The sequence below is a fragment of the Rousettus aegyptiacus genome, unplaced genomic scaffold, assembly GCF_014176215.1.
Source record: "Rousettus aegyptiacus isolate mRouAeg1 unplaced genomic scaffold, mRouAeg1.p scaffold_m13_p_10, whole genome shotgun sequence".
Lineage (NCBI taxonomy): Eukaryota > Metazoa > Chordata > Mammalia > Chiroptera > Pteropodidae > Rousettus > Rousettus aegyptiacus.
Window position 1 is genome coordinate 63,042,018 of NW_023416285.1, and position 16,386 is coordinate 63,058,403.

At 35.0% G+C, this 16,386-nt stretch overlaps 1 protein-coding gene across 10 annotated transcripts in view; it reads right to left on the bottom strand.

Moving 5' to 3' along the window:
• Positions 1-16,386, bottom strand: part of CRACD (capping protein inhibiting regulator of actin dynamics) — a 230,569-nt gene that overhangs the window by 154,453 nt on the left and 59,730 nt on the right. The window lies entirely within an intron of this gene.

Genomic DNA, 16,386 nt, shown 5'->3' on the forward strand with positions numbered 1-16,386 from the left:
GAAGGCAGAGGAAAGTAATAATATGATACAGAGAGAAATAAAAGATAAGGAAGACCACATCAAACTTCTAGAGATGAAAAATATGCTGGGTGGGATTAACAGTAGACAAGATAGTATAGAAGAAACGATTAGTAAATGTGAAGGTATAGCAATAAAAACTCTCTAAAAGGAAATACAAAGAGCAAAATTACTGAAATAAATAAAATGAACAGACCAACAGTGAGCTGTAGGACAATATTAAGTAGCCTAACATAAGTGTAATTGGAGTCTCAGAGGAAGAGGATAGCAGTGAGAAGAGAAAAAAATATTCACAGAAATAATAATGGCTGAAAATTTCCCCAATTTCCTGAGAACTATAAATTAAGATCTAGTATGCTAAACAAAATCTCAGGAAGAAGAAATATGAAGGAAACCATACCAAGATACAACAGAATCGAATTACCGAAAACCAGTGGTAAAGAATATCTTAAAGAACCAGAGAAAAATGATACAGTATATACAGAAGAATAAAGAATGACAGTAGATTTCAAGGGACCAGAAAAGAGTAGGATGAGATCTATAAATTCCGCAAGAAAAAACAAAATGTTAACTGAGAATTGTCTATCCATTTCACAAATATTTCACAAAGATGAAATAAAATCATCACTAGCAGAATGGCACTACATGGAATTTTAAAGGAAGGTCTTTAGGTAGAAGAAAAGTGATACCAGGTAGAAATCTGAATCTACACAAAAGCATTAAAAGCACCAAAAATGTAAATATGGGAGTAAATACATACTACTCATTTTTCCCAAATTTAAAGTCTTTAAAAGATAATTAAATGTTTAAAGCAAAAATAATTATACGGTTTACAACCTAAAATCATGTAGAAGTAAAACGTATGACAACAACATACAAAAGTCAGTACAGGAAAATGGATGTATACTATTTTAAGATGCTAATAGTGTATGTGAGATGGTATAATAATACTTGGATGTGGAATATGATAAGTTAAAGAAATACACTGTAATTTTTAGAGCAACCACAAAAAATGTAATTAATAAGCCAATAGTGGAGATAACTGAAATCATAAAAAACTCATTCCTTCCCCAAAAGAAGGCAAGACAAGAGGGAAAAGAAGACAAAGAACAAATAAGACAAATAAAAATCAAATAGATGGTAGCTTTAAACTCAATCATATCAATAACCAAATTAATTCCAACTAAAAAAAGGAGAAATTGTTGGGTTATATAAAAAAGAAAAACTCGTTTCACATATTAAGACAAAGATAGGCTAAAAATGAAAGAGTGGGAAAATATATACCATAACTACACTAACCAAAAGAAAGTTGGAATGTCTATATTAATATTAGACAAAGTAGAATTCAGAGCAATAAATATTACCTGAGATAAAAGGGTCATTTCTGAATGATAAAAATTTGTATAACTAATAACAGAGCTTCAAAATACATAAAGCATCAGTATTTGCAGATGACATGATACTATACATAGATAACCCTAAAGATTTCACCAAAGGGGGAAAAAAACTATTAGAACTGATAAATGAATTCGGTAAAGTATCAGGATACGAAATTAATTTTTAGAAATTGGTTGCATTTCTACACACCAACAATAAGTTATCAGAAAGAGAAGTTAAGGAAACAGTTCCATTTACAATTGTATCAAAAAAATATCCAGGAATATACTGAATTAAAGAGGTAAAAAAGTTGTACTTGTAAAATTATAAGACCCTGAAGAAAAAAACAGAAGACACAAATAAATGGAAGCATATATTGTGCTCATAGAAAGAATTAACATCATTAAAATGCCCATACTACTTAAAGCAACATTTCAATGCAATCTTTATCAAAATACCAATGGCATTTTTCACAGAACTATAACAATAATCCTAAAATTTACATGGTACAGCAAAAGATCCTGAATCGCCACAACAATCTTGAGAAAAAAGGACAAAGTTGGAGGTATCAAACTTCCTGTTATCGAACCATACTATAAGGCTACAGCAATCAAAACAGCATGGTACTGACATAAAAAGAGACAAATAGATCAATGGAATAAAATAGCGAGCCCAGAAATAAACCTACACCTATGTGGTTAATTGATCTATAACAAGGGAAACAAGAATATAAAATGGGGTAAAGATATAGAGAAAAGGGAAATGTCATGCACTGTTGGTGGGACTGCAAATTGGTTTAGCCACTATGGAAAACAGTATGGAGATTCCTCAAAAAATTAAAAATAGATCTACCTTATACCTAACAATTCCACTTCTGGGTATTGATCCAAAGAAATCCAAAACACTAATTTGAAAAGATACATGCATCCTTATGTTCAATGCAGCATTATTTATAATAGCTTAGATATAGAAGCAACATAAGTACCCATCAATATAGAAGACTAGATAAAGAAGAAGTACATATATACAATGGAATATTACTTGGTCATAAAAATGAATGAAATCTTACCATTTGTGACAACATGGACAGAACTGGAAGGTATTGTGCTAAGTGAAATGAGGGAAACAGAGAAAGACAAATAAATACCATACGATATCACTTATATGTGGAATCTAAAGAACAAAGAAATGAACAAACGACACGAAAATAGACTCATAGATACAGGAAACAAACTGATAGTTGCTAGACGAGAGAGGGGTTGGCGGTTTGGGTGAAAAAAGTGAAGTGATTAAGAAGTACAAATTGGTAGTTACGAAACAGTCATGGGGCTAGAAAGTACAGCACAGGGAATATAGTCAATAATATTATAATGACTATGTATAGTGCCAGGTGGGTACTAGACTAAGCAGAGGATCATTTGTAAATTATATAAATGTCTAACTACTATACTGTACACCTGAAGCCAATATAAATATTGAAAGTCAACTGTAATGGAAAAATTTTTTTAAAGAGGGATAAAGGTGAAGGGGAATAAAAAGTTCAAATTTCCAATTATAAAATAAGTCATGAGGATATAACATACAGCACAGGGAATATCGTCAATAATATTATAAAACACTGTACGTACAGTGTCAGATGGGTACTCGACTTACCGTGATCACTTCTTTAGGTATATAAATATTGAATGACTATAATGTTGAACTATGCTTGAAACTAATATAATATTGGTTATTAGCTGTATTTTAATAAAAATATTTTTAAAAGAAAAAAATACATGAAACAAAAATTGATAAAAGTGAAAGGAGAAATAGACAAAATGACACAATCAGAGTTCAATATTTCTTTCAATAATTAATAGAATAAGCGGTAAGAAAATCAATAATAATATAGAAGAGTTATACAACATTATCAACAAACTAGCCTAATTGGCATTTGTAGCACACCTAACTCAAATAGACACATTTTTCTCAAATGACCAGAAAAACCAGGCAATAAATAAATTGAAAAGGACTGAAATCATACAAAGTATGTCCTCTGACCACAATGATGTTAGATAGCACTAGGAAAAAGATATCTGGAATAACTCTAAATATCTGAAAACTAAAAATTAAACACTTCTAAATAACTGCCAAGAAAGAGTAGAAATCAACAGGGAAATTACAGAATGTTTTGAACTGAATAAAAATAAAAACATGACATATCGTAATTTGGGGATACTGCTAATACAGTGTATAGAGGAAAATTTCATGTTATTCATATATCAAATTTTGTCAAATTGTATACTTTAAATACACGCAGTTTCTTGCATGTCAATTTTACTTCAATAAAACTGTTAAAAAGTACCTTGAACATCCAGTTGTTCATTGTTCTTTTAATCTACAATTTCATATTTCTTCATTCCCAACCCGCTCAGTAATACCTTTTAAAAGGAGTTCAGGAAGTCTGTCTTCATGGTGTTGGCATCCATCCATGAAATGCTATTTAAAATAAGATACCTATCTTCCTCCTCCAGAAAATGTAGGTGGAGGTGAAGGGGTCAGGAAATAGTAGAGCAGATACTTGATAAAAACTAATTCGGAGGCCAGAGGGAGCACTGAAAGCACATGACATTTCCATGCTCCTTTTCTGCCATCTGGGTATCCCTTCACCTGGAATTGCTCTGGCGCTCCCAAAGTCAATCTGTCTCTTTTTTGCCAAATAATGCACTGTTCCAAGACACTGTTTGAGCTGCCACATGGCTTTTAGTAAATATATATATATATATATAAAATCAGCTTGTTTACTATTGATGCACTACATGCTACTCAGAAAGAAAAACCAGTATGAATCTTTCTGTCTGAATCACAGATATGGCTCAAGCTCTACCCTCTCCAGGCAATCAGACTTCCCCAACTCCTCTACAACTGCTGACGTCCTTCTCCCTGATCTCTGATCTCTGTAGCATTCTCAGACTGATTCATGCAGTTTATCGTTAAAACTGTCTGTCTTCTTATCTTCTCCCCAAATTTCCAGCTTTGCCTATAATATGGGAACTTCTGCCCATAGTTCCGCTCTCTTAGGGAAGTAATGAGGAAGAAGCTTTCACTTTTACCATTATTCATATTTCCTCTTCTCAAGAGACATAAACAATCTGGGGAGGTCAGCGCTCAGGCATGACCCAGCTTCTGGCTAACCCCTTCTCTCTGACAGAGCTGTTGGCCCATCAGCTGAGCATGGTCTGCTCTTGAAGGCAGAGTGCAGTTTTTAAACTGTTGTGCCTCCAGGGGGGAAGACATATGAAATTGAGAAGGTAGAAATGCTGTAGGCCTCATTTTGACCGTGGGTCCAAGCCACGTTCCTCAATCTAGCTTGGTCAGCAATATAGCTGGTAATAAATTTTAATCCCTGCCATCGACAGGAGTGGATCAGAGGTATAATTAATATACCAATATCCATAATGTCTGTCCTTTCTTTATTTGACTGTCGAAATGTCTACCATCCTAGGCTGTTCTTATTCATGGAGTCTTTCTCAATTATCGAGGTCCTGATAATCATTTTCTAGTCTTCTCCCCAAAGTACTATTTTTGTACCCTTTCTACAATACTCTGTTTGGCATTCTAGTTAGGTGTATATATTTCTTTTAATTCTTAAATTATAAGCTCTGTAAGAGAAGGACGTATGTTATATTTACCGTTGTATTGATCAGTTCAGTTTAATTTTTAAAGATATTTAATTTGGATCTCTTTGTAACTACTTGTTTACTGATTGTTCTTAGGCAGGCTGTAAATTCAACGAAGCAGGGAGCCACTACTTATTAACAGCTATACACAGAATGCTCTATAAATATTCACTGAATTGAATTACATTTCCTGTTACACATTTACATCAATTCGTAATAAATATCTGTTGACTAGTTGATTTATTAACTCATAGGGGGAGGGTGATATGCGGATGATGAATCTAAAATTAAAGTGCCATCTTATTTAATTCCAGAATAACTAAAATCTGTACTCCCTTTGAAGATAATGATAAAATGATGAAATTATTCCTTTACCCACACTGCACATTGTCCTTTGGAGTTTTCGTACCTATAAATTACTAATCTACTTAGTGTACTCAACACAAAGGGTAAAATCCAATTTGTGCCATCACTGATTGCTCCTATTTCTAAATGATCCCTTTCTAATAAATAGGTATTTCGCATTGCAGATATAAGGAAATCTTGGACATAGAATCCAGCCAATCTATTCTGAAATAGTGATTCAGTAAAAGAGTGCAAACTACAAGGGCGATGTGACCTCCAACGACTTTCTGCTGTGTTTGTTTGCTGCTGCAAAATGGGACAGACATTCGAGCTCTCTGCGGTCCAGGGCCAATGGCAATTGGTACATCTTGGCCACACAGATGTCCCTTGACTTTCCTTTAATACCTTAGCAACAGAGCGATCATTTATTTCAGATGCTCAAATTTAGATTTATTAGCTAACTGATTAGACAGGGAAGAGAGAAAAGTGAAGTCCAAGAAAGTGCCTGATAACTTAAACAAAAAAGTGTGTTATCTAATAAGTGACTACTGATCGTCCAGTTTTAGGCCTTGAGTTCTTTGTAAATAAAGTGTCTGTCCCCTAAAAGCCTACAGTATGTTTGATTTATACTGAAACAGTACAGCCTATAACATGGTTGATTTAAGCCATTAGAGAATAATGTGAAGTGGAACATAAGAAAGTGTGAGAGTTTGTGGTTTGGTCAATCAGAACAGAGAAGAAGGAGAAGAGGGATGTTCCACGGATGAGCTGGGTCTTGAAGAAAAAAACATAGGTGTTAAGTTGGTAGCGATGAATTGGATGTTCAGGAAAGAGGGCAAATCCGAAGAGTTATAATCTATTTGCAGAAAGAATACTTCCAAAAGTCCACGTTGATTCTGATCTCCCTCAGAGTAGGTAATAATCCATTGACTGACCTGGGTTGTAACATCAAACCAGGTTGACTCTCCTGAGTGGCTTCTGAGTGGGTCCTGCTTTAGAAGACCCCTTGAAATTGCTGAGATCACTGAGGGCCAGGAAAAGGCCATCCCACAATTGATACAAATAAACAGAATACTTATTTTTATGTCCCTCAGACAATTACTGTTTTACTTCAGCTTTTCTGGAGGAAGATGTCAACTACTGCGCCGGCCAAGCAGGCACTCCTGGGTGACAGCTCTGTATAGGCTGCCCACAGTTAAGCCAGTGCTCTAGTGCAGTCGTTCCCAATTTGTGGGAAAACATGAAGTTATTCCAAGGATCCTAATAAATTCATGAGCACAAGCACTGTCTGAACAGTATATACATATTTCACACCAAGATATACCTGTATATGATTACTATTGTTTTTAATTTTTAAAATATATTTAAAAATGTAATTGAATTCACTACTATCATTTAGGACTCCTCGGGGAACTTGAAGTAATTACCCACCATATTATAAGTCTTAAGGGAAGAAGCACAGAAAAGAGGTTCATCACACAGAATGGTGATGAGGTGGGCAGAAGTGTCAGCAAAGGCTTTCCAGACGGATATGTGAGTTGGTGTTGCTTAAAGAGGGAAGGTGCCACAAAAGTCTGAACATTTTCTGTAAGAATGTTTTAGCTTGCATTTTTATTCTAGTAGAAATCTTTAAAAATTATATAAGCACATTCTGGATCACCTGGATGCACCTTGTAACTCAGCATGGTAGCAAGGTGAGAGTGGGATTTGCAATTGTGAAGTCGTCAGGTGCCCAATCACCTGAGCTGAATTGTGTGCTAAGCCACTGGAGAGTATAAAATAAAAGTGACACAATCTTAATTCTACGTTTAAGAGATGATCTTGTGAATGTGTGGAGAATGGATTGTGCAGAGGGGCAAGAGGAAAAGAAAAACACCAGATAGGGAGTTTTTAGAGTAGTCTGACACGTCATAATAATTATTTAGACTAGCAATGCTGGAATTGAGGTTGAAGGAAGTGGATGGATACTTCTTAAGACATGATCGGGGTTTAGTTCCTTTAAATGGAAAGCCTAAGTCTGAACTCAGGCCTAAAGGATGAGCAGGAGTTTGCCAGCAAAAGGGTAGAGAAAGGAAGACAGAGGGAGCAGCAAGTTCTGGAAGTGAGAGAGCCTGTGGTACAATCAAAACAGTGAAAGGTCAGTTGTTAGCTTAAGAGTGAATGGAGCAGTGTGGTTAGAAATAAGGCTGGGGCATGAGTGAGGTCAGATGTGGCCATATTAAAGAGTTCAAACTTCATCCTAAAAACAAGAGGAAACGATGGTTTTAAGCAAAGAAGTGACAATCTTTTCAAGAAAGATGTGCACTGAGAACTGTCAGATTTAGTAACAAGGTGTAACTTGGAAAAGTAGCTTCAAGGGGTGGAGTGCTAAGTTGGCAGAAAAGCAATTTTGTCTCAGGCAAAGAAACAGAAAATAACAATTATTGCAAATGGTGCACTATCCAATAGAGGATGAAAACAAATAGAATGCAAGCTTTTTTTTTTATTATTCAAGCTACCTGTAAGTCCTTAGTTCTGATAGATGATAAGATATGGACAGATTTAATAGATAGACAGTTGATAAAATAGGCATAAAGAGAAAGGGAAAGGAGGATCCATTGAGTTGATCTTAAAAGACTGAGTAATTTTAAGACAATTTTAAACCAAGGATGGAGTAAGATTTGGTTGTTAACAATGGGAGATTAATCAGAAGATAATTAAATATATTAGGACATTTTATATTCTTTTAAATATTGCTCTAAGTAATTTTCCAACATTATATTATTTTTAGCAATTGAAGACTTAGGTCTGTTGTTGTTGTTGTTTTAGTTTATGATTACAGTTTTACAGAAAAACACAACTTATACAAGACTTGGAACCAGTTCTCTGCAAAACTCTCCTCACTTTAACCTAACTCAAGGTGCAGCTCAGATAGATGCTCCCTTCAGGATATCTTCCATAAAATCGAGTTTAGCCATATGTTTTTTCTTTGTCCTTTGGCTAGCACTATATGCATGATTCTATCATTTTACTGGTTTTGTGTCTGCCTCCCACAGACAGAGATTTTGTCTTCTTCATCTTTGTACCCTCCACCCCCAGTGCCTAGTACAGTGCCTGAGGCACAGTAAATTTAATAAATGCTTGTTAAGCTGCTGGATCACTCGGCTGCCTTCCAGTTTGGACCATGTAGCCATGCCTAGGCACCAGTGTCCACCTGGTGGCAGCAGTCCCATAGTGCAGCATACCAGGAAGAAAACAGTTTATGAAGAGTTAGTTTTATAAGCCTAAAAAAATCTGTAAAATAGCAAATCTACCTATACTCCAAGCATCCCCACTTTCTCTCTACTTCTTTTCCCAACTAAACACCTAAATCTATACAACAAAAAGTTCATACAAAGTTTTAATGCTTTATCTTTGTTTTCTCAGATTCACATACTTATGATGAACAAAAAAGAAAAAAATTTGTAATTGGGTAAAAAAATTCAGTAGCAATTACCTATTTTTTTTTAGAAAAAAACATATTCCCAAAATACTAGTTCAAGAAATTTCTCCTCAGAAGCATTTTGTCTTATTGGCTCAAATAATATTAATCAATATAGCCAGTAATCACAGAATATGATCTTTGATTTTTTTTAAAATGTAGGAGAACATTTTATGCCAAAGTTCAGAAACAAGCAGTATTTTTATTCAATCTTGTTTGAACTATTATTTTTATCCATCTAGTTCATAAAAATCAAAATTAAAACTTTCCTAATTGCCTTTCCAGTTTGGCTACGTTTCGAAACAGCAGAAAATAATCAATCATCCTTGAAAAGAAGTATTTACAGTGATGGAATGAGGGATCTGCCCAGGAAATTAATTACAAGACCAGGCACCAGACTAAAGAATTCCAGAATCAGCAGTGACTAAGGATTCCTTTACACACAAGGAGAAACAGGAACTGTTTCATCCTGATAAAACTCTGCCATCAGTGTTCTCAGAGGTCTGTAGGCCATGCTTTGCAGACTGCTTTATACTCTATGAAAAGCAGTAAGTTAAAGTCATTTATTATGTTATAGACTCTTTAGTGTAGCCAATATGGGTTAAAATCATTCCCTGGTTTGCCTACGTTTTAAGTGGCCTATATTTTTCCAACATTATTTAACTTCCAGTCCCCTCTATACTACCACCACCCCCTTACACCTACACACACACACACACACACACACACACACACACTCAGGGACTACTGATAAGATGGGACATAGTGACAACTCCCATTTTATTTGGCTCAAATTCTAGTGCCTGCCTGTACTATCTCTTCCACTTCAAAAAAAATACTAGAGCGAAAACAGTAACATTTCCCTCCTCCACCCACTGACACCGAGGACAGTGTAATAGAAGCATCCCTTTGTGCAAATAAAGCCAACAGACAGCTTGGAGATGTACTGCCTTGGAGCTGGCTTTGGATCTCTGGAACAAGGCTGAGACTTAATGAGGCTTTCCAGACTGAAGGTCACAATGGTGTGCTAAGTAACAGCGTTTCTGCAGAGAACCATACGCTAATCCTAAAGAACTGCATATGGCTCACAGACAACTGACACAAGCTAACAGAAGACTGATGACATTTCATAAAACCAGCTCCACACACCCAAGTATCTATCTTATGAGACCCTGACGTAACAGGCACTGTATGATAGGGAAAGCTCCTGTTCTCAGGTAAAAAAGGTCCATAATCTAATCACTTCCCGAAACATCATGTTTGGCCTCCACCTCAAAAATTATCAGCCACTTTTCAAGTTAAATATTATGGTGGAGAAAACAAGAAAAGGAAATTCTAGAAAACATGATTTCAGTACCAAAGAATTCTATTCTTTTCAAACTGGAAAACTCAGGGGCCCCACTTCCAGAGACTCCTCAAAATGAAAATCTGCTCTCCCTCTCCTCATTACACAAGCCATTCTTTTATTCGAAGGTCTTTTTCTCGCTACATTCCAGAACTATTGTGAGATGTAAGTGGGGTAAACCAGTTCTTCTTTGTGAGAATAAAAACAAACAAAAACCCTAGACTCTAGTTGTTTCTGCTGGTGGGTGACCTTAAAGAAGTCACCTCATCCTTCGCTGATCCCAAGCTTCCTTATATAATATGGCAGGGCTGGAACATAACCTAGGATCAGAGGGGTGTTTCACAGAGATGACTGGGCTTTAGAAGTCCAAGAACTCAATAAACTTGGTATGTGAAAAATTTTTTGTGTATGAGTATTTTTCCAGGGCTAGGATCCATTTTAATCAGATTTTCAAAATGGACTGAGACTCAAAACTGGTAGAGAAGTTCTAAGACAATTCTAAGCCAAAAATTATAAATTGAAAGTCTACAACTATGATTTTTTGATAACGGAAAGAGTAAAATTTTAAGTCAATGAAAAAGAGCTTAGAAATTTTTATCCCTAGAGAATAGAAAAATTAGAATTACTGTTCATTCAATCACTGGCAATCCTAAGGGATCTAGGTGTTGTCTCAGCAGGAATGAAGGATCTGGTGCTATCTTCCCTCCAACCTCAGAAGAAAACTTAAGGCCATCTCAAAAAGTTCATTGGAAGAAGCGGTGAGTGCACCTAGTGATCCTGGTCATAAATACCATTCCTCAATACAGCACTGGGAATGCTTTAGAAATGGCTGAGTTCAAGTCTGGGGCAAGGAAAATACAAGGTAACCCTGAAATAGCTTGTTGGGCTAGAGCAAGAAAGTGCTAAAAACTGATGGATCATGTACAAAGTTGACCGGAACTGGTTTGAAGGGGATCCCACCAGCCAAATTTGGGCAGTATGAACACAGAAAATAACAGATTTATAAACATCAAAATTTAAAATCATTGAATACAAAATAGGGAGTATAATCAGAGAGCAAATAAAAAAAGTAATATTTTTTTCTTTACAGAAGAATGCCAAATAATAAATCTAAAAGAAACAATAAAATTAAAAAAATAACTATTTTGCGAGCCCCACATAATAACTGATTTCAGTAAAGATCACTGATGAATGTAAACATCGCTGGGTAATATTTACATGGTCTCAAAGTATCACCTAGCATATCCTTACTACCAAGATTTCCATTCCCTGAACTGGGATTTTAAGAATGAATACAGCATTAAATATTCTGATTATATGATATGATATTCTGATGGAGATTAATTTTATCAAACATCCGTTAACTTATCAGTTTTCAAAGAATTAGAACAAATCACTTACTATACATTCGGCATAATTTGATAAGTATTTGGGGATTCAGAAGGCACTCCTGTACCTTACTATGCATCTTTATTATCAGTATAAGCATAAAAGATAAAGAATCACTGCATAGAAAGATGTCCCCAATAGCACACTGGGATTGTCAAGCTGGCTGTTTTCCCTCTCGGCTTCCCAGTGGCCAGTGGTTCCACTTAGGGATATCATAGTCCACAAGTGTTCTACTATCCTCTCCTGGGCTTTAAGGAAATGAAAAAGCAACTCTTTCTCACTCGAAGGTTAGGGCAAGACAATATGGAAAATTTTACATAATTACAGTGTTTCTACAACAGGTGGTAAAAGGGGAAAAAAAGGGAAAGAGAAGGAATGTTTATGAATTTAAGAGACTTAAAAAACTTATCGACCAAATGCAATGTATGTATCTTATTTAGATCTGTATTCAAACAAGCCAGGTATAAAAATACACTTATGAACACGTAAAACTTGAACACTAACTAGATATTAAATATTATTTATAATTTTTAGGTGTGATTATGTGATTAGGTTATATTTTTTAAGAGTCCTTTTCTGTTAGAATACATACTGAAGAATTTACAGATAATATGATGTCTGGAATTTGCTTTTAAATATTCCATTGGGGGTGGTAGTGAGGGGATTTAGAGGAAACAAGACTGGTCATGTGTCGATTGTCACATCTGGGTGATGGGTTGACAAGGACTCATTATACTACCCTATTTTTGCATATATTTGGGAATTTCCATCATTAAGTAATTTTTTAAAGTAAGAAAGTTCTACTATTTAAGGGATTGTGCTTAGGATGTGAGGTTGTTCAGTTCTGGATTTATGTATAATTGATTTTATTTCAGTAACCATTTATTGTATGCCTGCTAGGTTCTGACATTTCTAGAATTTGGTTACAACCAAAGGTCTTTTTAAGCACCATCAAGTGTAGTGGTTATCAGTGTAACCTCTGGAGCCAGATCACCCAGGCTGGAATCCCAGCTCTGCCATCTCCCAAAACTTTGTGGAGAAAATTGCTTGATCTGTCTATGCCTCAGTTTCCTCATCTCTAAAATGGGAATAATAAGAATACCTACCTCAGCAGACCCACGTAAAGTACTTAGAAGCATGACTCACACATAATAAATACTCAACAAATGTTAGCTGTTATTAACATTTATCAGTTGATCATATTAAAAGGAAACTTGCCATTTCTATTCAACTGCTACTGAAAATCTCATATAAAACACTACCTTACTTTGATAGCTATTAAACATTTTTACGCCATTTCAGATTTCCTAAGATTTAATGGATGTGGCATTTGGCTATGACACATCTATGCTTATAACAGTTTGAAGAAACATTATGTTCTTTCATCTTAATTGACAAAAAAAGAGACCAAGATGCAGAACAGCAAGAAGTTGCCCCAGCTGCCCTTTAGTAAACCAATTTATTTGGAAACACATTTTGTCCTCAGGCAATACATCGCCGATATTCATCCGCGGATATAAGGTCACACACCAGCATAAGCAGGCCTGGAAAATGCAAATTGAGTTGATTCACCAATAACCGTTTCTACTATTGAGATTTTAAAACACAATAAAGCCAGAGCTGAATAAAGAGGGATGACCTCCTGCCTCTTCTCTGACAGTGAGGGTTTGGTGAAATTGCTGAGGATGAGGCATAAAGGTCAAAAAAGAAGGTAGTGGGAAACTGATGAATCCAGGACAGAGGTCAGGCACCACCTAAGCAGAATGTATAATGCAGCTTTATCAGTGCAGGTTACAGTAAATGGAAACATGAAAGAAAAATCAAAACAACAATAACTCAAGACTGATCAGTAGTGTCTCAGCCTCCGGGCCATAGGAGTGGTCTGTTACACGTAAAGACAATTAGGGGATGTCTGTAGAGAATTTTCAAGTGTGGATAAACTGGCTAAAAAAGTCTGTTCTTTATTATTATCACATATTGCCAATTCAAAACAATGTCAGCAATAAAATATTCCTCCTCCCCAAAATCTTTTGTTAGTCTAAATTCTAAATAATTACTACAATCGCTGTCAATTTTAATATATATGTAGCTTCAAATTAGCAGATTTTAAATGTTGTATCTCTAATAAACATTTATTCTATAGAGAAGTTAGTTTGGAGATTGCCCATTATACATCTGTGGAAGTGGCTTCAGCCTCACAGATTTGTTTTTAAGAGTGGTTTGTAATGGTTCAGAATTGTTATATCAGGCTTCACCATTAATGTAACCCCTGTCATGCTACATATTCCTGTACTTAAACAGCAGATTCAAATGAACAATGACAGTCTGGTGATTATAACATGAAGAAACAGAATTTTCATTGACTTCACTTCTGTCATTTATGTGACCAAAGTTTTTAATTTGCATTTAAAACAATGAAACATTGTGAACTCCAAGGTATATTTTTATTTGGAAAGGGAAATTTTATTTTATAAAGGAAATATTTTACTTAATATGAATATCTTTAAAGCTGAAATTTATTATTTATAACTTTTTTAAACTAAAGAATAATTCTTTAATAAAATGATTTACTGATATAATGGTTACTACATAGAAAATAATGATTTTTTAATATGAAATTATTTTAGCAAAAGTTATGTTGCATAAAAGAGGGGGTGTTAAAAATTATCCATCCCAGGTTAAATACATTAGGTATGCCAGTCTTTGACACTCTTCTGTTCTGTGATTAATGACTTAATAGTACATATTTAAAAATCTAAGACTTTGAAGATAAGTCTCAGACCCAGTAATGTTGACTAGTGCTGTGTTCTAGCTGTGAAATGCAAGAACAGACAAATCTCTGTTATTTTGTGACACTTCGTGTATAAGTCAACATGTTCCTTAAAGGGCAAGACAACTCAAATCAAATAGATAACTGTCTTTCAAAAAAGAAGTATAAAACAAGACCCTAAAATGCTAACTGCTTGTACAAATGCTGCTAAACCTTGGTTCATACATGAATATTTATAACTGTTCTTCTAGTTTTTAAGGCATACTATCTATCTTATTTTCACATCAGATTTTAAGATCTTTCGGATAAGAAATCATAGACCAGAGCCTTATAATCAGAACTGAAAGGACACATGATTAGTAGGTAATAGTCACTTAAGATTTTTAATTAAAGAAATTGTATATTCTGAGATTTAACAACTCATGTGAATTGATGTGAAGAAGGCTAAAGTTTTCTAAAATTATTTGATCAACTGCTTGCTAACAACAATTTGGTAGCACCTTAGAAAATTTAATTATGCATTCCTAGTCTACCTGTAGTTAATTTTTGATGTTAAAATTATTATGAATTATTTAAGAAGCAAACATTAGTAAATGTTTGCTCTGTGTCTGGCACTGTTCTTGGTGGTGGTTGGGCTTCGAAAAGACATATAGGACCAGAATCTCTGCTATTCAAGCAAATAATTATGAAAATGTGACCAGTGAGATAGAGATATACAAAGTGCTACAGGAACAAGATGTAGTTCATAGAAAGCTTCAAACCTCAACTACTTTGAAATCAAGACAGAATTCTAACATATCTGTCAGAATTAAATATATAACTAATGAAATTTGATTTAGCATGGGCTTTTTGTTCACATTCAGTCTGATCACATTGACTAGTTTCATCATTATGAGACCTATTAATTTTACCACAAAATCCTGAAATCAGAATGTTTTAGATAAATGGCTGGGGAAGGGGCAGTAAAAACCACAGATTAGAGTGGAGTCAGCTATGTGATGGTAGAAGAAAGCAAGGGCAACATCTGGATGTTGTGCTTTGGAGAAGGGAGTAGACAGAGATAACATTAACAAATTCTGGAACAGGATGAGCAGATATTAATGAGTAGCTGTTAAGTTTATCTTTAGACACACTACGTGTGAGATGCCTATGGGAAAACTATATGCAGATGTCCAGGAGAAGTTGGAAAAGCATGAGAGATGGGGCTTACTGATAAAGTTTTAGAAGTCATCAGTTGAGAGATGTAGAATCCTGGGGCTAGATAAGACTGGCTAGGGAGAGAGAAAGAGAAAAGACTGAGAAGGAACTTGATTATATATGGTTTCACATTATATTTTAAAGTTTTACCTTGTAGTAAAAAACGTATAAACTTTCCTAAATTGCAGGTCCCTATCTTTTACTTCTTTTGTCCAGAGGAGTTGTTAAGAGCATAAGCTCGGAGACAGACCGTGCTAACTCTGCCATTCAGGAGCTGGGGATAATGGGCAAGTTATGTACTCTCTGTAGGCCTCAGTTTCCTTATCTGTACAATGGGGATATCATAGTAAGTACCACATATGATTTTTTGTAAGAAGTAGATGAGATGATGCATGTAAAGTGCTTAGCACAGCGTCTGGCACAGAGAAAGAACTCGATACATGGTTAGCTACTGTGCTGGTGAAAATGATGAATCTTATGACAACTGTTAATAAATACTGCCTGTATTGTTACATATGTTTTTGGAAACCTATTTCATCTCTCACTGGATGGTCCATATAAAGAGTATTTTATTGTTCTGAGTAAAAAATAATTCACTATATAATAAATATGCACTGAGCTCATTCTGTGATTATGTACATGCGATTTTCACTACACAAAAGAACTTGAGAAATTATTGCATTCTTGTATCCTTCTCTGTTAATATTAAATAACAACTTGCTGCCTCTGATCTTTTCTCAAAGTATCTAAGTATCCATGAATAAAAACAAAACCAAACCCTAAATTTCCTAATCATCCACTATAATAAAGGATGAAAGTATATAGG